Source organism: Hyla sarda, chromosome 3 (genome assembly GCF_029499605.1).
Source record: "Hyla sarda isolate aHylSar1 chromosome 3, aHylSar1.hap1, whole genome shotgun sequence".
NCBI lineage: Eukaryota > Metazoa > Chordata > Amphibia > Anura > Hylidae > Hyla > Hyla sarda.
In genome coordinates, this window is record NC_079191.1 from 119,505,176 (window position 1) to 119,532,550 (window position 27,375).

The window sequence follows — 27,375 nt, forward strand, 5'->3', positions numbered from 1 at the left end:
AATCATTGGGTGAAGAAGAGCCTGGCTATGACATGGGAATGTGGATTCACTTCAAAGAAGTAATAGAGAAGATATCGGGTCTCAGTGGCGCCAACCGTTCGAAAAGTAGGATGTAATCCAAATGGTAAAAATATGATTTTTATTTTTCAAGTCTTTACAATGTGTTGTAAAGGCTTGAACAATAAAAATCATGTTTCTAGCCATAGACAATAAAAAGGTGGGATGTGTCGTTAGAATAGACATAGAAATAAAACTATATGAACTGTGTTATCTTTTCCCTGACTACACATGTAAAGTCACCTTGAGTTTCATCACGTCTCCCCAAATACATACTATATGACAACACTAAACGAGATGTAGTGGCACTATTGTCATACTGCAGATATTTCTACTAGGCAGCGGCTCTTCTATCACTGTGGGAGACCGAGGTCCTAGGTATGCGGGCCCAGAAAACTCAAAGTTACAATATAGTCTACTTATAGAAAAACACGGTTACCCGCACTCACCGCTAGGCTTCAGCCAGCCGACTCCGCTACATCTGCTTCAACAGTCGTCTGCTATACCAGACACTCTGCAGGGCGCTCAGAGGCGACTGCCAGCAGTTTTGAGCTGTGTACGCTTCTTCCGGCCTTGTAACGAGGCCGGAAGTAGCACACACAGCTCAAAACCGCCGGCAGTGGCCTCTGAGCGCCCTGCAGCATGTCTGGTACCGGAGATGTCCGTTAAAGCAGATGTAGCGTAGTCGGCTGGCTGAAGCCTAGCGGTGAGTGAGGTAACCGTGTTTTTCTATAAGTAGACCAAGTATATACTATACCTACAATGTGTATGTGCAATACTAATATGTAATACCTTAAACTCATACTAGACATAATCCAGTGTGTCTAGTCTAAAATGTACAGTAAATAAATTAAACTAGATAAAGGTATTAGGGCCAAATTTCCATTGGACGCTGGACAATTATTTGGTGGTAGCTGCACTTTATTCCTACAACAGACACATTTTACAGTGCTGTGTGCCAAAAAAAAAAAAAGTGTGAGTTGCCTGCAGCCAAAGCAGTTTCTCAGGAAGGACATGGGATATTATTCTTTAAAAGCTAGATTGGAGATGCTGTTCTGTTGTGGTTGTGTTGTCCAACCCTCTGCCCTGACGCCTACTCATGTCATTCTACCTTACTTCTCCCCCCCATACACAAAGACCTCTGTGGAGAAAGAAAGCCCTCTCCCACCTTCTAGTAAAGGGTCTTGACACAAAAGACTGCAGGGTACAAGTGCCATTGGTCCATTGAGTACATCCACCCACCTCCTTCTCCGCTGCTAAAAGCTTTATTGTAATCAGCCAAAATGAATAGATCCTATTGATCAAAGCATGATGATGATGATGAAGAGGAAATAGTGGTACTGCTATCTGATATAAATTATAGCTCGACAAAATTATTCTAAACCTGTAATATCAGTGTTACTAAAAAAAGGGTGTATTCATACAGACACTATTGATAAATAATACATTCCAATGACTTGTAAAACACCTAAATGGTGTAAATACATTAAACATTGGTGCAACCTGATGTAATTTGCTGCTCCCATTTAACATACATCAGATTATGCAACATTTAGGTGGTCATGTACTAACCCCTGTGACTTTTTGAATTTAGCGCTGCTGTGGCACGGAACGAGCACTTGGCAGGCATTTATCAAGAGGCCGCTCGTATATTTACATGCAATGCTTGGAAGCCCTGACACTGATAGATTGACGCAGCAGGGCTTCGATATATGCTGGCACATCGACTCTTCATAACTGTGTCAGATACTTTACACCTGGCACATGTACTGGAAGTAAGTAGAAATGCATAGAGACACACAGCTGTATACTGAACTGGTATCCTGTATCAGTATACTGTATACTTGCATACTGTACCTTAGCAGGGCTGGCAGGGTACAGAATACAGTAGTGTATAGCACACTGCTGTATACTGTACAGCAGCGGGACCCATATCACTTTACTGACGGGAGTCCCCACTCTGTACTAGCTGTGCTCGTGGGTATATAGTTGAGGGCACAGCTTGGCTGAGCAGGAGGTATATATTGTACCCCTCCTGCCTATACAGGAAAGAGTTAAGGGATACTCTGCTGTGCTGTATACAGCACATGGGGCATTTCACATTAAGTGCGCTCCAAGCACAGAATGATAAATGCTCTGCACAGCCCATGCCAGCAGGACGCAGGCTTTTACTCCAGCTCCTGGCAAGTGCAGGCTGTGTGAGTTAATGTGCCATTTTTGAAGCATTTTTCAAAAGTTGCACATAATACATCCTGGCGTAAGTCATACCCCAGGATGAATAATCCCCACCGACTGGCTGCACAGTAGATTTGCTGGTGAAAATAAACATTTTCGCTGGTGAATCTAGCCTGATACATGCAGCTTCTATAGCTTAATACACAACCCCTTTAGTTGCCAATGTGTAAGCATGTCCATGTCCATATGTATCAATATATATAATTTCAGTGAATTAAGACAGGCTAACACAATGCTAGAATACATTTTTCAATACAATTCATTTAGAATTCATCATAGAATTGCATGCAATTCCATTAGCAATCTCTCTAGACATAACTACTGTCAATGGTGGTGACTGGGATAGCAATAGCTGTGAGGGAGTCAGTCAAAGAATATTGTCCACACGGACTGTGCCTGTATTCTACTGATTTTGTTAAATAAAGATTAATTGTAGGAAACGTAAAATTATTTGGTGGATATTTATCTAAATAGAGTGACCCATGGACAAGCATTATTAGTGTACCCCGCTCTTGTACACAAGCTTCATGGGACAACCGAGAGCTCTTAAATAGAGATGTCGCGAATTGTTCGCCGGCGAACAGTTCCCGGCGAACTTAGGATGTTCGCGTTTGCATCGCCGGGCGAACATATGTGAAGTTCGATTCGCCCCCTATACTTTAACATTGCGGTAAACTTTGACCCTGTGAGTCAGAGTCAGCAGACACATTACAGCCAATCAGCAGCAATCCCTCCCTTCCAGACCCTCCTACCTCCTGCACGGATGCCATTTTAGCCTCATTGAGCATGCTGCAGGCTTAGAAAGTGGAGGGACAGAGAAGCTGCTCCTGCTGTAATAGGGAAAGTGATAGCTAGGTTGCTGCTAGGTGGTGTATTCAGGGTCCACTTTACTCCTAAAGCACTAGTCTAACATCTGCTTTAAGTACAGCACCTAAAAAAAGCCCTTTTTAGGGCTCAAATATCAGTCTGTGTGTCTTGCAACAGCTGGAGGCACCCTGGTTGGGAGGGAACCGCTGGCTAAAAGGGTACTCCAGTGTAAAACTTAATTTCTTTCAAGCAACTAACTACAGTATTAAAAGGGCTATAAGTTCAGTCCATGTGTCTTGCAACAGCTGGAGGCACCCTGGTTGGGAGGGAACCGCTGGTTAAAAGGGGTACTCTGGTGTAAAACTTAATTTCTTTCAAGCAACTAACTACAGTATTAAAAGGGCTATAAGTTCAGTCCATGTGTCTTGCAACTGCTGGAGGCACCCTGTGTGACAGTTGTTCAAATAAAAAATACCTTTTTTGGCTGTGAAATAAAATCAGTGCTGCCTAAAGGGGGGGCTCTAACTATGTGCTGCTAATATGGGGGAATCTATGTGCTGCCTAAAGGGGGGATCTATGTGCTGCCTAAAGGGGGCTCTATGTGCTGCCTAAAGGGGGGCTCTAACTATGTGCTGCCTAACAGGGGGGAATCTATGTGCCGCCTAAAGGGGGGATCTAACTATGTGATGCCTAAAGGGGGGATCTAACTATGTGCTGCCTAAAGGGGGCTCTATGTGCAGCCTAAAGGGAGGCTCTACCTATGTGCTGCCTAAAGGGGGGCTCTAACTATGTGCTGTCTAATATCAGGGAATCTATGTGCTGCCTAAAGGGGGATCTAACTATGTGATGCCTAAAGGGGGCTCTATGTGCTGCCTAAACGGGGCTAAAGCACGTTATTCCAAAGAATTTAGGAATAATAGGTGATTTATGCCCTTTATGGATTAAAACCTGACTCTGCATCAACTATGTAATTTTTCATGTGAGTTTTGCCATGGATCGCCCTCCGGCACGCCACAGTCCAGGTGTTAGTCCCCTTGAAACAACTTTTAAATCACTATTGTGGTTAGGTCCCGTGCCATCTGAGAAACCTTGGCGTTGGTGTGCGGGCTCTGGTGTGTCCTTAATATAAGGATACACTGGCGAATGTCTCAATATTAACATCAGTGTTGAGGGATTAGCCAATGTCATTGTATACATCTACCACAGTAGTGCACCCATATTCCTGTATTGTATTCTAATTGTTACACATCCACACCGTTTATCTGGTGTAGGATTCTATTGTGGCACTTGTAGTCCACTGCAGGCATCCTCCATTGTATGCATTTTTATGCTGGGGATCGCCCCTAGCAACGGACTACAAGGGCAGGATCTGCTCCCCCAGTATATATGCACAACTGCATTTGGGGTTGAGCACCTCCAGCCATTTGAGACCACGTTTTTTGTTGTTGTTTGTAAATCACTATTGTGGCCAGAAAGAGTCCCTGTGGGTTTTAAAATTTGCCTGCCCATTGAAGTCAATAATGGTTCCCCCGGTTCGTGAACATTTGCGGAAGTTCGCATTCACCGTTCGCGAACCGAATATGTTATGTTCGCGACATCACTACTCTTAAACACTGCTTCCCTTTAAGTGTATCAGACTCGGGCTCTGTTCACATGTAGTATTTTTGCCAATATTTTTAGCCAACACCAGGAATTGAGCCCACACAGAGAAATATTATCATCAAAATATTTGCACCTTTTTCTGCATTTTGAACCTACTTCTGATTTTGGCTAAAATACTGATCAAAATAAAAAAATAACCTACTCTAATAGTTGTCTGAGCTCCAGTGTCAGGCATTGTCAGCCCCCCTTCCCCATTGTAATCATATCTCATACATTGCATTTAAGCAGCAGTTTTCTTTTTCATTCCAAAGCCCCTAAAGTCTACCTATTTTCTGAAAGGCCTGGTTTTTATGTTGCAGCTGCTGCATATAGATAACATTACACCGTTATGTGGCAGCCAATGGGTAGAGATGAACAAATCGATTTTAATAGAATTAAAATCCTCCAAATTTTCCCCTAAAATCTGATTAATCTGAATAGGGTTTTTTGGGAAATAATTTTTTTTGTGAATTACAACTACAGTATGTATAGGAGCAGGGATTCCTGGCAAGGGTAAGAGTCCCTGCATCTGTACACTATGCAACAAAGCATACACATGTCACTCAGTTAGGGTGTGTGAGATTGGAATGTGTGTAACCTGCCTCCCAGTGGTAAACGGCTCCATACCTTCTGATGCACTATATATGTTAACAGCGTAGGGTGCCAAAAAAAAGTATGTACAGGTGCAGGGACTTCTGTCAAATGGCAGAAGTCTCTGCTTCTGTACACTAAATGGCACTGTGTGCCTCGCCGCTCACTATCTTGACCAGAATGTTTGTGGTAACGCAATGGCAAGCGGCTCCTGTAGGTACTGGTCATATGATGTGGGTATGGTTTCCTCTGCATGAAGCAACCACAGTGTGAAAGATTGTTCAAAAGCTTATGTTTGTAGGCCAGAAACTTTTTTACACCTGATAATAGTAACTTTTCAGAATTGCTGTTGTTATGTTAGGAATCGGCTTTGCCCGGGGCTCTAAGAACATCACACATATTTTAAAGTCTTTACAATGTTGTGCCCTCTCGAATAAAGCTCAATGAATTAGGAATCAATATAATCTGCTGCTGATGCCGATAACCTGGGTAGATGATAAATCCTTTTATTGGACGTGAGACAAGATCCAGGCAATTGACACCATTTGACAGTGACATCTGGAGTTTTTCCACCATGGATAAGCATATCAGGCCATAGTATCAAATTCACATTAATGGAAAAGTATTAGGACCTCCTCAATCTGTACACTTACTAATAACATCTTAAGAGCAATATGAAAGACAAGCAAGGAAATGTATCCAATATATGAATTATTTATTTGCAGACTTTATTTTTTTCACAACCAACAGATTTTTTTGAAAGAAATCCCTAGAGGAAAACAACTAAATTGTTTTTGTAAAAAAATGTTTAGCAAATTATTGTGTATGACCAACTCTGAAGTGCCCAGTTCTGGTCAGAGCTCCACTTGCCTCTGACATATGTGATCCATTGGCACTGAGATTGGTCTAAGGGTGTGCAAATATGTATCACCTTTCTCCACCAATAAAGACCTATTAGACCATTAGAACTGTATTCTAAAAATTCAGCAGTGTAAATCATTCAAGCCGGTCCAGCTTCTTCCTCAGGGTAAAGGAGCCGAACCGCCTTTGAAACGCGTTGTATGCATTTTTTATGTATTTATTGTTTTTATGTATATATTACCTTGGAATTATCCTTTTACTTCATACATGACCACACCCAGATAACCCTGAGGAGGTCAGAGTGGATATTGCAACAATTACAGCACAAGACCTACTCCTTATTGCTATGCTATGACATGAGGGGGCGGAGAAAGTGCACTAAACTGGCTGGTGCTGTGTTGGGAGATAATTTACACAGAAGGCTTGTGGAAGGGAAAAGGTGTCAGTAATGTACTTGCCTTACAAGGTGCTTTAAGGATGTTGTCACAAATGTCTGTACTAAGCAGGATCACTGGCCACAACTGATGCGCAAACTGATGATGAAACTGATCAGTTGTGCATGGACCAGTTATTTCTGCAGGCTGGACTGGGAAACGCTGCAAGATGCATTCCCCCATCCGGCCTGTCTGGCGATCCACCATCCCAACTGGGGCGGAGGATAAATCTAAACTGCCCCATTTAAAGAAATAGGACCAATTTGATCATCAGTTTCCCTACAGTGCTGGAGGGACACTGAGCTGAATCCACAGACATACGTGATGGCTCCCTAAGACCAATCTGTTTGTATTTTGCCAGGTCACTTCTTCTACTAACGCCAATATAGGCAGCATAAGAAATACCACCAACATAGGCGCTCACACCTGTATGATGCCTCTTGATCCAGCCAAGTGTACATGAGCAGTGATTCATACACTGGACTGTATGCTTCGCTGCTCACTACAGTATATTCCCAATGTTCTACAGCGAACACAAGGAGCCTCCAAGGAGGTGGCAGTCATCAGGAGGCGCTGGACACACTCGGAGGGTAGAAACAACTTTAATCACCCAGCATGATGGGTGATTAAAGTTGTTTCTACCCTCCGAGTGTGTCCAGCGCCTCCTGATGTCCGCCACCTCCTTGGAGGCTCCTTGTGTTCTTTGTGCATCTATCTGAAGGTGGACCGGCTGCCGGCATACTTACACACAAGTTTTTTTCCAATCTGGGTGAGCATTGTAATTACCTCTGTTCACCCTGGTTTTTAGTGGTAATGCGCTAGGTAGCGCCCTCTCTATTCCTTTGCTCCTTTAATGTTCTACAGCGGCCTGGGGGTGGGCAGCAACACTGTCTGCATCGCCACTTACTCTCTCTAAACATTTGCTTGACCAATCACTCAGCACATAGCCCAGTGATAAAGTATACAGTTCTGTGTGCTTCACTGCTCAGTATACTAGAGCAAGGAGTCCCTGCTCCTGTATGTACAGTGCGTGGCACACTACACTATTACAAGAAGAGAACCAAGTTGGCAGTGGCTATGACAGAAAAGATTGCAATACACAATTACTGTCAAAAGGGAACCAGATTAAAAAAAGGAGATGCAAAGGGTCTCTTTAAGCTGCTAGAAACCTTAAGATGTTAACAAATTCTCTTTTGGGGGAATCATGACCTTTAAGCCATGATGGATTTTTTCAGTCAATTTATTACTTCATATCTGAGAGCCAATAATAATACCAGTCTGCCATTCATAAATGAATTCCTGGGCTGCTTAGATCCGGGCCCATCCATCAGGTAGGAGAGCCGTCCATGGCATTCTGGAGTGTTGACTTTTGTAGCAGATTGATCCATCTTATGCTGAGGGCTCTCTCTCAGACTGATAAGCTATGTAAATATTGATAAGACCCTCCCTTTAAGAGCTGGGTACACTCTTTTGATTGGTTACTGTTGTTTTCATGATTTATAATGGTCTTCAAAAAGTAAAGTGACCCCGGCAGGCGGGTGACTTATTGATCTATTAATGAGCTGATCGGGTGGCTTTATGACACCCCCTAAGGCAGAGAGCTGATTAGGGACGACAGCGGGTGATTAATTCAAATGTTATATTTGGTGGAGTTATAACAGGGTAATGAGCATCTAGTGGAAATGAACATGGCTATATTTATACATCAATGTCAGTCACCAATGAACCAGTTCTAAATTTACATCAAGCCATCCGTTTGAACATTGGGTCATTACAACATTTTCCAACTTGCTTAAAAATGTCCACGGTCCATTTAGTACTTGCTGTGATAGTCAGAACAGATTTTCTATTAGATATAAGAGGCCTTGCATGAAGGTGCTTGGTCCTCATGATCAAGGTCACACGACACATCAAGGTTATTAGCATTACTATTCCTCTTGACCGAAGGGTGTTGTACCATGAGAATTGTCAGCACTCGCGGTAGTGTCAGTGAGGGGTATGTATGAAAAGTGGAGGAGGTGCACGACTTTTCACTCCATTAATTCACGTGATGAAAACTATGTACCTGCACCAATTTTATTACATGGCGCAGGGCATGTGATAAATCTGGTGCTAATCAAATTTCTCAGCAACTTTGTTTTCAAATTTTATCATGTGCGACAAAATGTTCAACTTTTTAATAATGCTGTCCTCAGCCAATTTCTAGGACATTTCAGAACTGGTGTAGAAAAATATGCGACAAACTGAAAAGTCGCAAATCATAAATTCCTGACCACTGCATGATAGCAACTGAAATCACGACTTCAGATGTCACTTTGTAAAAAATGTTCTATTTGGTTTGTCACAATTACCGTATTTTTCGCCATATAAGACGCTCCGGCATATAAGACACACCCAATTTTAAAGGAGGAAAATCTAGAAAAAAAGATTCTGAACCAAATACAATGTAAAGTATAGGACAGTGATCTTCAACCTGCGGACCTCCAGATGTTGCAAAACTACAACTCCCCTGCATGCCCGGACAGCCGTTGGCTGTCCGGGCATGCCAGGAGTTGTAGTTTTGCAACATCTGGAGGTCCGCAGGTTGAAGACCACTGGTATAGGAGGTAATACTCACGTGTCCCCGCCGCTCCGGACCCGTCACCGCTCGTCACCGCTGCCCTGGATGTTGCCCTCCATTGCTGTCGCCGCGTCCTCGGGGTGTACCCGTCGCTCCGGAACGTCTCTGCTGCCCGGTATCATCGCTCTCCGTCACCGCCATCACGTCGCTACGCACACCGCTCCTATTGGATGACGGGACGGCGTGCACGACGACGTGAGGACGACGAAGGAGAGCGCCAGCCAAGCAGGGGATCCCGACACGGAGCAGTCATTCACCAATCGGATACCGAGGAGGCAGGTAAGGTCCCTCCCGGCGTCCTGTAAGCTGTGCAGCCGGGTTAGTTTCACTTTCACTTCAAACGCGGCGGTCAGCTTTGATAGCGAAAAATACGGTATTTGTCTCTAAAGAGCAATTGCACCAAAAATAGAGACAAACTACAGCCAAAATAATGGAGTAAAAGGTTTGATACATACCCCCCAGTGTACGTAAGGGACACTTCCCATTAACAAGAGAAGAGCATAAGGGTGTATTCACACGTACAGTATCCTGTGCTCTTTAGATATTGCAGATTTGATGTGCGCTCAATTATATAGTTTACATTGATATCTGCTGCTTCAAATATGCACAGGATGCAGTGTGAATACATCCTAAGGGCACGTTCCCACTTGGCGTATACGCAGCCTCGTGTGTATGGTGAGCGAGGGATATGCAGCATATTTCCCGCTGCTGCTGCAGATTTTGTGCAGCGTGAAATACGCTGCATATACGCCATGTGGGAACGTGTCCTAAATGTGATAGAAAAGGATTCCCATATATGGGGTATGGAAGCTTTTCCTGTTTCCATTGAAATAAATAACCTCTAGACATCAAGGCAGCTGAGATTGACAACCAGATAATGAAATATCTGACAGGAATCTTTATTGCTTCTTGTAAACTTAGTCTGATTTAATAAAGTGCCCTCTGTTTGGTAAGAAGAGGCCCTAGAATCTGCTTTTGCTACATGTGCTATTTGATTCACTTAGTTCCAGAACCAGTTTCCCATTGAAAATAGAAAATGTTCTACAAATTGTGACTGCAGATATTTAGAATACAATCATCACAATGAGAATGTAAGGCGTTCCCTATAATCTTACTTAGCTTTTGCTACCTGGAACATTTCCATGGACCATAGGTTAAAGTCTGACTATCTGCATAAAGTTAATATGTTCCCTATATAGCTTTCGCCTATACTTTCATATAAAAAAAAAATATACATGGTTTTAAAGGCTTTTATAAAATCATCTTCACTTTGCTTATGGGATGGTGACAGGGGAATCTGACCAACAGAATTACATTCTCTACATAGCAAGGCTGAACATTCACCATTATTTATAGCGTGAAATAATTGTAACTCCTTCAACCATCTCTACTGCTGACATATGATATCTCATGTGCACATTAACATTTTTTATATACATTATGTTTTTAAATTTATTTTTGTATTTACGTGATACATCTCTTAGTATCTATCTATCTATCTATCTATCAATCTATGTTCCAGATCCTGCAATGCCTGCTGCTCTATTCACACAGAGGCATATTCATAGTGTAGGGTCCTTCCCAATGAGATCACCTTACCGTGGTGGGACGGTCCAAGCTATTTGGCTGCCAAATGGCAAGCTAAGTATCTCACTATTTCATTACTTCACAATTTTATACTGTCCTTTACTGCACCATAGCTGAATAGCTTCTTATGTTGTATCTATATACTCATGTTTTATCTCTATCATTGTGCTAGCAGTGTGCTGCTGTATTCTCCTGTTGCTGTATATTTAGCCCAGCAGCCTGCACCTGTAAGCCAGGTCCGTATAATAGTTTGGAATCAATAGTGCTGGCCAACTTATTCTTTGTTTGTATCTATCTATCTATCTATCTATTCCAAAGCACACTGCGGGAGATTCTCAAAAACTACTGTAATTTCTGTTCCAGCGATATTATTCACACTTTTTTTTCCTCCTCACAAGTTCCCTTGTGCTGCTTTGAAAATATGAAAATATGTAAAAATTCATTTTCACACCACTTTTGTATTTTTTTCGCGCCAATTTTTTTTGTTGCAGCCATATTGGATTTTTTGGCATCAAAATTGGCGAGTTTGGCACCAAAATCGAAAATTTTTGTGCCAAATTTTACATCCCAGAAAATTCTGGCGGAAACATCTTATGAAATATTCCATGATTACTAGTGCCAAGACAAGCGATAACTGTATAAATAAAACATTTCTGTGCTTAAATGTGAGTGCAGTGAGTGACCAAGAAAAAAAATATATATAGATTTTTTAAATAACATTTTTCAATAATAATATTTTTTTTTCTTTTTATAAATTACTTAAATTACACCTTTTCCCAAAAAAAAAAGAAAAAAAAAAAAAACTACAACCATTTCTGTGATTTCTACACTATCAAAAAGCTGGTGTGAAATTTTTTAAAATATCATGTAAAGCAGACAATATAAGTGGACACGCCCACTTTTACAAAACTGACGTCAGCAGTGTAAACAGCGGCACAAAGCTCTTGAAAATGTGGTCAATACTTTTCGCACCACAATTAGATTTTTTTTTTTGCGCAAAGGTTTTTGAGAATCTCCCCCACTATTGTTATAAAGCTATGCCATGGCGGACCTGTAGTACAGTTTATGAGCAGTTACAAAGAGTGTCTCTCAGTCTGAAGGAAAATCTATTGATGTAAATGAGTAACACTTTATTTTCTCTGTGGTGGGAAAAGGACCTGTTACTATCAGGTTTTCCCAGAGAATACATCTGATCGGTGGGGATCCCAACCAAAGGAGTCTTAGGCTATGTTCACACGTCGGAATGTCTGGACGGAAAATCTCAGTGCGGACATTTCGCAATCTGCAGGCGCCGTCATGTTTACGCACAGGAATGCGCCATCTCATAGGCGGCTCTGAATTCTGTACGAGTCCACAGAAAGAATGAACGTGTTTACTCTTTCTGCGCACACGGAAATCGGAATTTCTGTGCTGGAAACATCTGGCACGGAAATTCCCCAGATCATCAGAATCCTGTTGAATTCACCAGTACTCTGCTGCAACAGAATCTCCGTGACAAATTACATTGCGGAATCCAGCTCGGAAATTCCCACATGTGAACATGGCCTTAGTGAACCCCTTATTGCCAAGAAAATCTTCTGACCAGTAGGAATTGTCTAATTCAAACAACCCATTTAACTGTTAAAGCGCAACTCTATTGATGGCTGCGGCGGCAGGATCTATGTTTTGTGTCTGTGCCCGAGCTGTCTGAGCCAGAGACTTGAGCATGACGACGGCGTTCAATCTTCTAAACTAGCCTGGGACCTCCGCAAAATTACGCTTTAATGTAATTGCGCTCCATTACTATACAGTACCCTGTACAACAAAACAAACAAAAGTTGCCGTATCATCAAGTCACCGAGACCTGACCTTTCGCTGTTAAAGATAAGCTCTGGTATTTCTGAAACCACAGCTCACTAAAAGTACCCAGTGACTAAAACATGACTTTTATTGTTTCCCATTAAGATGAAAAATTGGAACTAAATGAATGCAAGAACGAGTGAGTCACTAAAAAACTGAATCTATTCATGTATAATTTGTACTAAGGCAAACGGAAAAAAAGCCACAAATTGCCGGGAAAATGTCACCACACCTGGAGTGTGCTGTCTCTGACCCAGAAAATGCAACTCAAGTGCACAAATAATAAAGAAAAAAGGAAACATTGTAATGTGTTTAGTATTTACTATTGACTTCCAGTGGAATTATTGTTATTAATATGTATATATATATATATATATATATATATATATATATATATATTGGTTGTGCTGCTCTCCTGGGATAGATAGATATATATATATATATATATATATATATATATATATATATATATATATATATTTTTTTTTTTATTATTATTTTTTTATTAAGTAAATCTTCAACCAGAAAAAAACAGAAAAGTTGTGGTAACATGTTGGGTGGAAGCCTTCCACCCAAAATGTTACTACAACTCTTATGGTTTTGTTTCTGATTGAAGTTTTAGTTAATAAAAAAAAAAAAAAAAAAATATATATATATATATATATATATATATATATATATATATATATATGTAAAATAACAATAATAATAAGTCTGGAATCACACGTAAAGTTTTTTTGCAGCAGCATTTAAAGGGGTACTCTGCCCCTGGACATCTTATTCGCTATCGAAAGGATAGGGGATAAAATGTCTGAGATGTCTGTGCAGCACCTGGCATTCATTTAGAACGCTGGGAGCAAGGGGGTGGGGTTGTGATGTCATTCCGTGCCCCCTCGTGATGTCACACGACGCCCCCTCAATGCAAGTCTATGGGAGGGGGCATGGCCCCCTCCCATAGACTTGCATTGAAGGGGCATCATGTGAGGTCACGAGGGGCGTGGTCGTGACGTTACGACCGGTCGCCCGCTCCAAGTGCACAGGACTAAATGTTCCGAACACTGGAGCAGCGGAGTATTCCTTTAATTGTGTTTTTTCAGTGAAAGACAGAAGGGGATCCAAAAGGAAGGGTAACATCTCTTTATGTACCTAAAGCTAGCATAAAAGCATGTGTGATTCACGCCTCAAAATACATGGAAAAAAAAGGGGCAAAGGAAATGATGTATCTGGGTAAGCTGGCAGCAGATTTAAAAACTGGCAGCACCATTAAAAATGACATCATCTCCTGTAATCTTATTTAGTATAACATAGTAAATGGCGAAAAATATTCTAGATTTGTCCCAGGAGGCTTTATTTGGACAGCACTTTATTCGCAGACCAGTTTCTGGCTCACAAACAGCTGGCTATGGCAGGTGTCTTTCTCCGCTTCTCTTCCTTTGAGGAATTATACATTGTTTTGATGCCAATAATAAGGGGCATATTAGAATTAGAGAAACATACAGATCTTGTACAAAATTCAACCATTTTTGCTACAACAATTTAATCTTTTTTTTTAGAAATGTTTCCATTTCGGACGGCTTTCAATTGAGTAAAAGTGAAAAACAATACAAATAAAAAAAATAAGAAAAAAATACATAAGCAATTTACTATTTTTAGAACGTTCAGTAAGGCTGGGTTCATATATGTCCGGCATCCGGCATAGGTGAACTCAGCCTAGATCTCAACGCAACTGATGCCACAACTGATGACAAGTTGTCATCAGTTGTATGGCATCCGGCATCCATTGTTTCTGCACGGCAGACTCTGTCCGGTACCCTCCGGTGTGTCCAACCATCAAAATTGAGACGCTGGATGATTGTGAACTGTCCCATTCAAATGAATGGGAACAGTTCTAGCATCAGTTTCCTTCCAGTGCACGCCTGAGGGAAACTATGCCGGATGCCTGATATATGTGAACCCAGCCGTACAGATCACAATTCAGAGATAAACAGTCTTCTCTGGTGGAAGGAGAGAAGCATCCTTTTATTTCTGTGCTTCTTTGCCAGCCTCTAGGGATCACTGCATGTGAACCCCTGATTTAGGCTACCTTCACGCACACACTTTCTATGTGGTGTTTTTTGGCTTATTGTTGTGTTTTGTGAAGCATGTATTTTCTGGTTGCTTCTTTCATTGCTTGTCCCATCACAAAGCATGTAAGTCATATGTCATAGATCATGTCAGTCACACACACAAAAAAAAAAAAAAAAAAACAGCCCCCATTTACACATGTGTTTTTTAAAGGGAAACTGACATTTGGATCAAGCCTACTAACCTGAATACACAGGTGGTTGGTGTGGGTGATCCTTAGTAAAACAATGTATTCCTTTCCGCAATTTGTTCAGCCGTTCCCAAGATATAGCACAATTTTGCAATATGCAAATGAACTCTTAGCTGCACTGGAGACAGGGTTGAAGACTATCTGCACCTCAGACCTCGTCCCCTTGGTCCTGTTATCACCGTTCCACACATCAAGGAGATGAAGGTAATTAATATTGATGAGCTGGAAGCATGAACGTGACCCAGGTGATGGATAGATAGTCCCTAAACCCTTTTCCAGTGCAGTTGAGTTAAAGGGGTATTCCAGGCAAAAACTTTTTTTTATATATCAACTGGCTCCGGAAAGTTAAACAGATTTGTAAATTACTTCTATTAAAAAATCTTAATCCTTCCAATAGTTATTAGCTTCTGAAGTTGAGCTGCTGTTTTCTGTCTAACTGCTTTCTGATGACTCACATTCCGGAAGCTGTCCAGCTCCTATGGGGATATTCTCCCATCATGCACAGCTCCCGGGACGTGATATCATCATTGAGCAGTTAGACAGAAAACTTCAGAAGCTAATAACTATTGGAAGGATTAAGATTTTTTAATAGAAGTAATTTACAAATCTGTTTAACTTTCTGGAGCCAGTTGATATATAAAAAAAGGTTTTTGCCTGGAATACCCCTTTAATTTGCATATTTCAGGATTGTGCTATATCTTGTGAACAGCTGAATGGATTGGGGGTACGGATTACATTGTTTTACTTAGGATTGCCCACATTAACCCCTTGTATATTCAGGTTAGTGGGGCTGATCCATCTGTCAGTTTCACTTTAACCTTTTAAGGATGCCGGACGTATGCATACGCCCTGCATCCCGAGTCCTTAAGGACGTGAGGCGTATGCATACGCCGTGGGAATTCCAGTCCCCGCCGCTGGCTGGTTGGGGACCGGACCAGGATGCCTGCTGAAATCATTCAGCAGGCATCCCGGCACCTCACCGAGGGGGGTCCTGAGACCCCACCATGTCGGCGATCGTATGTCAATTCAGACATGCAATTTTCTACTATTATATATAAAATAGGGATGATCGGAGCTGTCAGTGACAGCCCTGATCATCCTGAGGGATAGGAGTGAGGTCGCAGTGCTGCGATCTCCTCCTATCCCCTACCATTGGTCAGAACTGATTCTGACCAATGGCAGGGCAGGACAGTGGGTTGCCATGGCAACCCCCCCATTCTGCCCACCCCTGGATGTCGAGGGGAATGTGGGGAGAAGATGGAGGCCGGTACCTGGAGGAGAAGATGCCTGGGGACCCCCAATCGTCGCTGGAGACTGCTGGATCCTGGCTCAGGTAGGGAAACTACGGTTTGGGGTGAATGAAAGTGAAAGTAAAGTGATCTTTACTGTGGCAACCACTAGGAAGGCCAAACTGCAACTCTCAGCATGCCCAGAAAGCCAAAGGCTGTCTGGGCATGCTGGGAGTTGTAGTTTTGCAACATCTCGAGAGTCACAGTTTGGAGACCACTGTTACAGTGGTGCCCAAACGGTAGCCCTCCAGATGTTGCAAAACTACAACTCTCAGCATGCCTAGACTGCCCAGGCATGCTGGGAGTTGTAGTTCTGTAACATCTGTCCCTTCAGATTTAGCAATTTTCATGACATTTTTGAAAATTGCTGCTCTACTTTGAAGCCCTCAAATTTTTTTCAAAAAACAAAAATATGTCAATTTTATGATGCCAACATAAAGTGGACATATTGTATTTGTGAATAAAAATAAAGTTTATTTGGAATATCAATTTTCCTTACAAGTAGAGAGCTTCAAAGTTAGAAAAATGTGAAATTTTCTAAATTTTCATGAAATTTTGGGATTTTTCACCAAAAAAAGCATGCAAGTAACGCCCAAAATTTACCACCTAAATAAAGTAGAATATGTCACGAAAAAACAATCTCAGAATATTCGGTAAAAGCGTTTTCGAGTTATTAATTCGTAAAGCGACGGTGATCAGACTTGCGAAAAAGGGCTCAGTCCTTAAGGTGAAAAAGGGCTGCGTCCTTAAGGGGTTAAGCAGGTAACAAAACAATCAAGGTCTATGGTAGAAAAATGTCAAATAAGGCCTCAGAAAAAACCCAGATGTGTTTTAAAAAACTGACCTAAAAGACTTTAAATTTAATTTCAAAAGCATTGTCTTGTGGCACCATCTTTCAGAGCCCACAGATACTGAATGGAGCAGTGATAAAGCTACACCTTACTCAGGAGAACAATCTAATAGCCAAGTAAAATCGGTATTTATGGTGTCTGTGTCAAACCTGGATGAAGAGCACCTATTGGTTATAGATGTAAAAAAAAAAAATATATATATATATATATATATGTATTTTTTTTTTTTTTTAAGGAAAAAAATAGAAAACTATATTACATGTACTATATTTATATATTTAGAATCCATAGCTGTAAAAGTGTTGCTTTTCTAACGTTTAGTGGTCACGATTTATTTCTGGCACCTAAGGTTCAGTGCATTATTCCTGTAAAACATCTTTTTAGTGAAACAATAGCCATTCCAGAAGGAACTGTGGCAAGCTTGTTAGCAGAATCAATGGCCGGAACTGATCAGCAATGCCTTTAATTGCTGGGCAAAGAAGTCATTACGACCTTTAACACTTCAGCACTGATCTGTATTAGCCAATTAGAGTGTAACATATGTCACTTAAAAGTCGCTTAAAAAATACTTTTTTCGACTTTTAATATTGAAGAACATCTGCGGAACTAACCATAGATTTGTCACAGAGAATATTGCTGCGGTTTCATATGCATTACCTACGCTGTATATAGTTTGGAATCTAACGGAGGGTGAGTTATTTGGAAAAGAGGGCTTAAAGAAAGGACTCCGGGTGCTGAAGGTTTGGATGCATGTGTAAAGAATATCTACAGAAGTACAAGGTTGCACTAGCTGTTTGTATATGACAATGCCATCCCAAAGAGGTGTAGGCTATTTCCCCTTTTCTTTCGACCTTTAAAGGGGTACTCTAGTTTTTTATTTTTAAATCAACTGGTTCCAAAAAGTTAAACAAATTTGTAAATTACTCGTATTAATAAATCTTAATCCTTCCAGTACTTCTCAACTGCTGTATGCTCCAAGGAAGTTAAGTTGTTCTTTTCAGAAAACGTCACCTGCTCCGGACAGTTTATGACATGGACAGAGATGTCAGCAGAGAGCACTGTGGTTAGACTCAAAATAACTACTCAACTTCCTCTGGAGCATAAAGCAGCTGATAAGTACTGGAAGGATTAAGATTTTAAAAAAGACATAATTTACAAATCTGTTTAACTTTCTGGCACCAGTTGATTTGAAAAAAATGTTTTCCAGCAGAGTACCTCTTTAAAGCTTATGTTTCTTTTCAGGTGACTTTTTAGGATAATCTGTCCTATGTGTATACATGAGGAGCAGCACTATTTCTAGTTGTTATAACTTGTACTGTATATGCAATTTTTAGAAGATTTCTGCTCTGCAGGCTTTATCTCTAATTTGCAGCTCTCCCACAGCTGGTGGGCAATGTTCTCTCCTGCCTACCTTTATAGACTTGTATTTCTCATCTTGAAGACATGGGACAAAGCTGAGCTGATTTTCAGAGTGGAATACAGTCTCACAGGAGAGGGAAGACTTCGGTAGAACAGTCTGACTGTCTAACATTCCCCCAACAGATGATGTCAGAAGAGAGAAGATTCTGACATTTAAAGGAGTACTGCAGCCATAGAAACTTATCCCTTATCCGCAGGATAGTGTCTGATCGTGGGGGGGGGGTCTCTCATATGGGGACACGGCATTACCGCAGCTCTGGACAGATAATAAACAGACCTCCCTAATGTCGACGACTCGCCCCCTCCATACTGCTCTATGAGAGAGGTCGGGAAGCACGAATGCTGCATCTCCGCCTCTCTCATAGAGATACATAGAGGGGGCATGACGGTTGCGGCATCATACGGCAAAGCCAGGGCCCTGTACAGGAGATCTCAGGGAGTCCCAGCATTCGGACCCCCCCTCCCGTGATCAGACACTTATTCCCTATCGTATAGATAGGTGTCTATAGCTGCAGATTTCCTTTAAAGGGGTACTCCACCCCTAGACATATTATCCCGATCGCGGGGGTCCCGCCGCTGGGGACCCTCGCAATATAGCATGCGGCACCCACCTGTTTCTGCTCCGGAAGCGCTGGAGGGTCTGGGTCACGACCACTGGAACGGAAGTCACAGTCCGGAGCAGAAACAGGTGGGTGCCGCATGCTATATTGTGGGGGTCCCCAGCGGCGAGACCCCCATGATCAGACATCTTATCCCCTATCCTTTGGATAAAGGATAAGATGTCTAGGGGGGGGAGTACCCCTTTAAGTGGGGCATCACATATGTCCAGTACTGAGCTGAATAACCAGCCACAACTAATGGCAAAGTGCATCAGTTGTGAATGGTCCAGTGCCTAGTTATTTCTGTAGGCCGGACAGTGGAACATTGCAAGCTAGGTCCCCTTTTCGGGCTGTCAAGAGATCGGACGTGCCAATTAAGGATCCACATAAATGTAAACTGTCCCATTAAAATGAATTGGATCATGGTCTTCAATCTAGCCCTTCATCTTTCATGGTGGACATGCTAGTTCTATTATGTTGATTGGTCATTTTATACCCTATGCTTAGGGGTGTGCGGCACTTATTGAATACAAATTAGGAAACAGATCATAAATGGAGGCAACATATAAAGGAAGGCTGAGACTTTTCTTTTTTCAAATCCATTTCTGTCTTTGTATTCAAAGCCAGAAATGGATTGTATGCAATTAAAAACCTGAACATTTGGCCACACCTTAAGGCTACGACCCCATGTAGTGCTTACGCATTATATTTCATGCTGTGCAAAATCTGCTGCACAGTGGGAAATACGCTGCATATTCTCCTGTGAGCATACCTGGCAGCAGCCCTATGTGTTGAGTGTGGTTTGGTGGCAGGACCGCGTACATAAGTGACTGTGACATTAGGCCCTGCCTCCAAACCTCACGGAAAACACAAGGCTGCTGCCAGGTAGCCCTTTGTGTATGCTCAATGGAGAATACGCAGCATATTTCCCGCTGCCCAGCATGACATTTTCTGCATAAGTGGTAGATGGGACTGTACCCTATAAAGGTTTTGTCTATTAGAGCACTCATATCCTTAAAAGTATAGGAGTGTATTCATATTGTATGTGTTTTTGTTGCAATATTTTCAAAATTGATGCAAATCTGTGGTGAAACTATTTTAGTTAATATTTCCTATATTGACCAAGAACAGAAATCTGTATAACCTGCTTTGTATAATGATTAAACGCTTCCTGTATCTTACTAATAGGTAAACTCAGGAATTTAGGCAATAACTTTGTAGATAGGAAATTCTAGACAAGTCATTAGAGAAAGATTCTGAGACTCATCCCAATGTCTACAATTAATGGTAAAATAATTTGTTTGTTCTAAACCGTGGACAAGAGTATTTAAAAAATATATGTTACTCACCCTTCAGTATTTCACAGCTCCAATGTCCCCACTGCTCTGGCCCTTGGATCAGGGGACTACATAGAGGAGAGGAGGTTTCACCGCAAAAAAAAAAAAAAAGGGAAAACATGGTTTCCTCACTACAGCTCAATGGGACAGGAGGGTCTCCCACTTGTTCACATAAAACAATTTTTGGACAACAAGGTGGCATCTATGGAGGGTTAGGCTATGTTCACACGGCAGAATTGCTTGCAATAGCTTGCTAAACGGAATTAAGGAATTCCGTGTAATTGGGGCAGAATGTCTGTGCTTTGATCCACAACCTTTGGAGTTCCTGTCTTCTGAAACGTGAGTGTAACAATTTCCCAACCTATATTAGGGAACACTGTAATAGATATGTGTATGGGCAGTTTAAAGGGGTACTCCGGTGGTCAAGGAGTTTTTCCGTTTTTGACTTACCCTATTTGTTTTGTTTCATTTCTATTCTTGTTGTTTAGCCTACTCTATTTCCGTTCTTTGTTGTCTTTTTATCCCCCACTTTGTTTTCCTATCTTTGCTTCTATTTCCTGTTTCTTGTTGTGCTGAAAACTACAAATCCCAGCATGCCACATGCCTTGCTGGTTTAGGGCGGCTCCTTTTTTTTTTTTTTTTGTTTGTTCCACCCTTTACCCACCCTACTATTTTCCCAGGTCAGCCCCCTTATACATAGCACACTAATATAATCAGCCCTGGTTGGGATACACTGTCATACACACACAAAAGGGACTACAACTCCCAGCATGTATCATTCAGGAATCTTCAGTCTGTGGTATAACACCAGCATGCTGCCTCTGTAGTCTCCTGGGGGTTGTAGTTCACCACACCTCTGTAGGGCATACACCAGTGTTTCCCAACCAGGGTGCCTCCAGGTGTTGCAAAACTACAACTCCCAGCATGCCCTGACAGCCTTTGGCACACTGGTTGGGAAACTGGAAGCACACTGGTTGGGAAACACTAGTGTAACATTATGTGTATGCTGAATAGGCTAGAACAGTGTTTCCCAGCCAGTGTACCTCCAGCTGTTGCAAATCTACAACTCCCAGCATGTCCAAAGTCTGTCAGGGCATGCTGGGAGTTGTAGTTTTGAAACAGCTGGAGGCACACTGGTTTGTAAACACTAGCACACACACACACACACACACACAACAGGGACTACAACTCCCAGCATGTGTCATTCAGGAGTCCCCCCCCTCCCCCTTCACATATAGATTTAGATATAGATTTATCAAAACCTGTGGAGAGGAAAACTTGCCCAGTTGCCCATAGCAACCAATCATTTTTATAAATGCCTGTGAAAAATGAAAGAAGCAATCTGATTGGTTGCTATGAGCAACTGGGCTCCCCCATAGAGATCATTCCCAGTATGAGATTTATTCCCCTGCAGTCCATACATCCCCAGCCCGTGCACCTTCTCATCCTCCCCCTCAGATAACACTTATCTTCTCTGTGAGGTCCTTCTCCTGTGCAGACCTGCGTCCTTAGAGTACAGAGCGGGGGGGGGGGGGGGGGGGGGAGGGGAGGTGAGGACCTGTGTACTCAGCTGGATGAGATGAGGGGGCGTGGCTTATTCCTCTCATGCAGACAAAGAAAGAAAAAAAGCTGTGACATCTTGTCCACAACAGACTCAGAACTGTGGACAACGGTAAAAGAAAATCCTCTGAACTACAGAACTTCCTGCCCAACAAACAGGTAAGAATAACACACACATGCTGCAAAAACATATAACACATATATATTGCAAAAAAACTAAACTTACAAAGAAGATGCCATATAGTAAAAAAAATTAACCACCGGAGTACCCCTTTAAGGGCTCCATAGCGGACTGCATGAGGTGATTTCTAACAATATAAACAGGTCATAAGGTACATACATTACAGGAATAAAAGGGTCAGGAATAAAAAAAAATCAATGTGGATGAATAAAAATGTTAAGGGGGGAATAAATTACAAAAATTTTGCATTTAAACTACTAAAACAGGACGGCAGTGAAGAAGCATTAAAAAGCTGTGGGGAAAAATATAAATTACGTAAAAAACAGATAAAAGCCAAAAAAATTGAGACAGAAAGACTCATTGCCAAAGAGAGTAAAACTAACCCCAAAATGTTCTTTAACTATATAAATAGCAAAAAGGTCAAAAATGAAAGTGTTGGCCCTTTAAAAAATGATGAGGAAGAAATTATAGACGGGGATCAGGAAAAGGCAAATATACTAAACAAATTCTTCTCCACTGTATTCACCGAGGAAAATGAAATGTCAGGAGAAATACAGTGTGATAAGGTAAACTCCCCAGTACAGACTCTATAGTAACAGGGACTGTTTCCCAGGACTGGCGCATGGCAAATGTGATGTCAATATTTAAAAAGGGGTCAAAAGGTGACCCCAGGTATTATAGACCTGTTAGTTTAACCCCTTGGGGACAAAGGGTTTTTACGTTTTTGCACTTTTGTTTTTTCCTCCTTTTAAAAATCATAACCCTTTCAATTTTGCACCTAAAAATCCATATAATGGCTTATTTTTTGTGCCACCAATTCAAATTTTTTATGACATCAGTCATTTTACCCAAAATTCTACCTAGAAACGTGAAAAAAAATCATTGTGCGACAAAATTGAAAAAAAGAATGCAATTTTGTACATTTTGGGGGCTTCCGTTTCTACGCAGTACATTTTTCGGTAAAAATAACACCTTATCTTTATTCAGTAGGTCCATATGATTAAAATGATACCCTACTTATATAGGTTTGATTTTGTCGTACTTCTGAAAAAAATCATAACTACATTCAGGAAAATTTATACTTTTAAAATTGTCATATTCTGATCCCTCTGACCCCTTTTTATTTTTCTGCGCACGGGGTGGTATGAGGGCTCATTTTTTGCGCCATGATCTGAAGTTTTTAGCAGTATCATGTATGTATTGATCTGACTTTTTGATCACTTTTTATTCATGATGTAAAAAGTGACCAAAAATATGCTTTTTTTGCGTCTACGCCATTGACCGTGCGGTTTAATTAACAATATATTTTTATAATTCGGACATTTACGCACGCAGCAATACCACATATGTTTATTTTTATTTACACTGTTTTTTTATAGCATTTATAACACTGCACACACTGATCTTTTACATTGATCAATGGTTTCTCATAGGAAACCATTGATCAATGATTCTGCCACTTGACTGCTCATGCCTGGATCTCAGGCACTGAGCAGTCATTCAGCGATCAGACAGTGAGGAGGCAGCTAGGGACCCTCCTGCTGTCCTGTAAACTGTTCAGGATGCCCCGATTTCTTCGCGTCAATCCCGAACAGCCACCTTAGCTAACCGGCAATGGTTTACTTTCCCTTTAAACGCGGCGTTCAACTTTGAATGCCGTGCCTAAAGGGTTAATAGTGCGCGGCACCTCGATCAGTGCCGTGCGCTATTAGCCTCGGGTCCCGGCCATTGCTAGGTGCCGGCCCTACCCACTGTGATGCAGGGAAACGGCATGGCCCCACGTTATAGACAGGGAGCGGGCTACGCCCCGGTACGCCCTCTGTCGCCAACAGGTTAACCTCCGTTGTATGTAAATAGTTTGAGGGTTTTCTATGGGATACTATTTTGGAGTATCTTGATAAAAATAAATGTATGACTCCATATCAGCATGGCTTTATGAGGGATCGATCCTGTCAAACTAACCTGATCAGCTTTTATGAGGAGGTGAGCTCCAGACTGGACCAGGGGCAATCGATGGATGTCGTATATCTTGATTTTTCCAAAGCAGTGCTACATAAAAGATTACAGTGCTACATAAAAGATTGGTGTGTAAAATGAGATGGATTGGACTGGGGGAGAATGTGTGTAAGTGGGTAAGTAAGAAACAGAGGGTGGTTATTAATGGTACTTATTCTGGTGATTGGGTGACTGTTACTAGTGGGGTACCACAGGGGTCAGTCTTGGGTCCAGTTCTATTATATTTATTAATGACCTTGCAGAGGGGTTGAATAGTAAAGTAGCAATCTTTGCAGATGATACTAAACTCTGTAAAGCGGTAAACACAATAGAGGGCAGTGCACTACTACAAATGGATCTGGATAGGTTGGAGGTTTGGGCTGGCAAGTGGCAGATGAGGTTCAACAATGTTAAATGTAAGGTTATGCACAAGGGGAAGAATAATTTGGGCTGGGATTATGTATTAAATGGGAGAACACTTGGGACGACTGACGTCGAAAAGGACTAAGGAGTCTTAATTTACAGGAAAGTTAGCTGTAGTGACCAGTGCATCAATAAGGGCATAGAGTTTGGCAACAAAAGCGGTCGCATGCTGGCCAGGGCGCTGCGCTCTAAAATAGCCCAGACTCATATCCCGACCATACGCTCCCCTACTGGTAATGTAGTACATACCACCCCTGACATTGCTTCCTCTTTTCTTGACTTCTCGGACCTATGCAACCTCCCTCAACCCGCCCGACCCTCCCCCTCCACATTCCTCGCCTTTCGAGGCCCTGCCCCTGGAGGAGTTGGAAGCCCTCGAGGCCCCCTTCACCTTGGAAGAGTTAGCCGCAGAAGTTCGTGACCTCCCTGGTGGGAAGAGTCCAGGCCCGGATGGCTTCACGGCCAGATTCTTTAAGACCCTCTTAGATGCCCTCTACCCTCTTCTGCTCAAGGCTTTTAACTCTATTTCCACTTTGCACCCTATTCCCCCCACCTCTTTGCTGGCACATATAGTAGTTATCCCCAAACCCGGAAAGGACCCCCAGGCCTGTGGTAGTTACCACCCCATTTCCTTACTAAATGTAGACCTAAAGATCTACGCCAAATTGCTGGCGGTTCGCCTGAATTCCGTTCTCCCTTCCCTAATCCATCTTGACCAGGTCTGCTTTGTGTCGGGGAGGGAAGCCAGGGACAACACGATCAAGACTATCGACCTGATCCATTATGCTCAGTCTTCTAAACTGCCTATGATGATACCCTCCCTTGATGCTGAGAAGGCTTTTGATCATGTTTCCTGGTCCTCCCTGACACAAACCCTACGTCACATTGGCCTTGGCCCTGTTTTCACCTCTAAAGTACTGGCCCTTTACAGTTCCCCCGCAGCCCGCCTGAAGATTAACGGCTCTCTATCTGACTCCTTTCCCATACGCAACGGCACTCGTCAGGGTTGTCCTCTCTCCCCCCTACTGTATGTCCTGGTGATGGAGCATCTTCTCGCCGGCATCAGAGCCGACCCCAACATCCAGGGAATCTCGATTGGAAATCGGGAATATAAATGTTCGGCCTTTGCCGATGATCTCCTGGTCTATCTCTCAAACCCTTTTACCTCCTTACCTAATCTCATGTCTCGTATTCGAGACTTTGGTGCCTGGTCTAACTTTAAAATTAATCTTTCCAAATCAGAGGCCCTTAATGTTTCATTACCAGGACATGCAGTGGACTCTCTTCGATCTGCTTTTCCCTTTGCTTGGCCCTCCAGGGGTATCACATACCTGGGTATGAAACTTTTCCCCTCTTCTCACGCAGTTCAAGCAGGACTTAACCGTCTGGGATAGACGAGAATTTTCCTGGTTTGGAAGAATTAGCATTTTAAAAATTAACCTCTTACCCAGGCTGTTATATCTGCTACAAACCGTACCCATTCATCTCCCCTCCTCCTGTTGGCGTGCTTTCCAACGCTGCTTCGGTTTGTTCGTCTGGTCATAGGCTAGACCCCGCTTGAACCGTCTCCTCCTTTCCAGGCCTAAACAGTCTGGTGGAGCGGGCCTGCCGGATTGCCGTTTATATTTTTTAGCTTGTGTGCATGCACGGGTCTTTGACTGGACGCACAACACCGAATCCACGCAATGGGTGCGCATAGCCCAGGACCTATGCACCAAGGCTTTATCCACCCTCCCCTGGACCTGGTCACCTGCTTATCTGACTGCCTTTCCTACATCCTATTCCACTCGCCACACTCTGGCCTCCCTACACTCTGTGCGTGGGAACAGTAGCTTGATTGACCACATGGGCCCCCTCCTCCCCGTCACTGACCACCCTTACTTCCCACCTGGAGCTTCCACTGCTGGCCCCTTTTTTGGGGCTACTCGGTCTGCCCCTTTGCGCTTTAGACACGTCCTAGCAGCGCGCCACCTGAAACCCTTGGAAATTCTGTTGGAAGAGTACCCTTCCTCTACCAGAGCCCCCTTTGCCTACCTGCAACTACGCCATTTCTATTCATCCCCGCCCATTTTGACTTACATAGGGACCTGCAGCCCTTTGAGCACCTGTGCCTGGCCTCGTCGTACACCCGCCACTCCATCTCCGTTCTTTATGATCTTTTGCTGTCCCAGCGTTCGCATGCTGTGCCTGCTTACTGCACAGCTTGGGAGGCTGAACTGGGAATGACGTTCTCTCCTGAAGCCTGGGCCAAATGCTTCTTTTTGACCCATAAAGCGGTGGTGACCACCAAAGCCCAGGAGACTTGCTACAAAATTCTCACTCGCTGGTACCATGTCCCAGCGATGCTTCACCGCTGGTATCCCTCGGTCCCCAGCGTTTGTTGGAGATGTGGTGTGGCGGAGTGTACTATGACGCATATCTGGTGGAGCTGCTCCAAACTCACCTCATTTTGGCAATTGGTCCTCCGGGTTGTTCAAGAGGTCACTGGGATTTGTGTCCCCCCCACTCCTGCAGCAGCCCTACTCTTTATGTTTCCCATGGCGCAGGCTAAGTACAAGAAGTCTCTGGCACCTCCTTCAGGCCGCGGTGATACCTCGAAAGTGGCGGTCTGTTGACCCCCCTACGTTGGACGAATGGTTGGCGGAAGTTGCCAACTCACGTCAGATGGAGGAATTGATGTCGGTTCATCCTGATGACGCTGTGCGTGTTAAGACCACTTGGCTCCCGTGGGTACA

The 27,375-nt window shown here is 42.7% G+C and overlaps 1 long non-coding RNA gene across 1 annotated transcript in view; it reads left to right on the forward strand.

Moving 5' to 3' along the window:
- Nucleotides 1–683: 683 nt before the first annotated feature.
- LOC130361654 (uncharacterized) overlaps nucleotides 684–27,375 on the forward strand; it is a 56,400-nt gene continuing 29,708 nt past the window's right edge. Inside the window, exons 1-2 of the long non-coding RNA XR_008891099.1 lie at nucleotides 684–772; nucleotides 1,652–1,832. This is a non-coding gene — a long non-coding RNA (uncharacterized LOC130361654). The remainder of the gene's footprint in view (nucleotides 773–1,651; nucleotides 1,833–27,375) is intronic.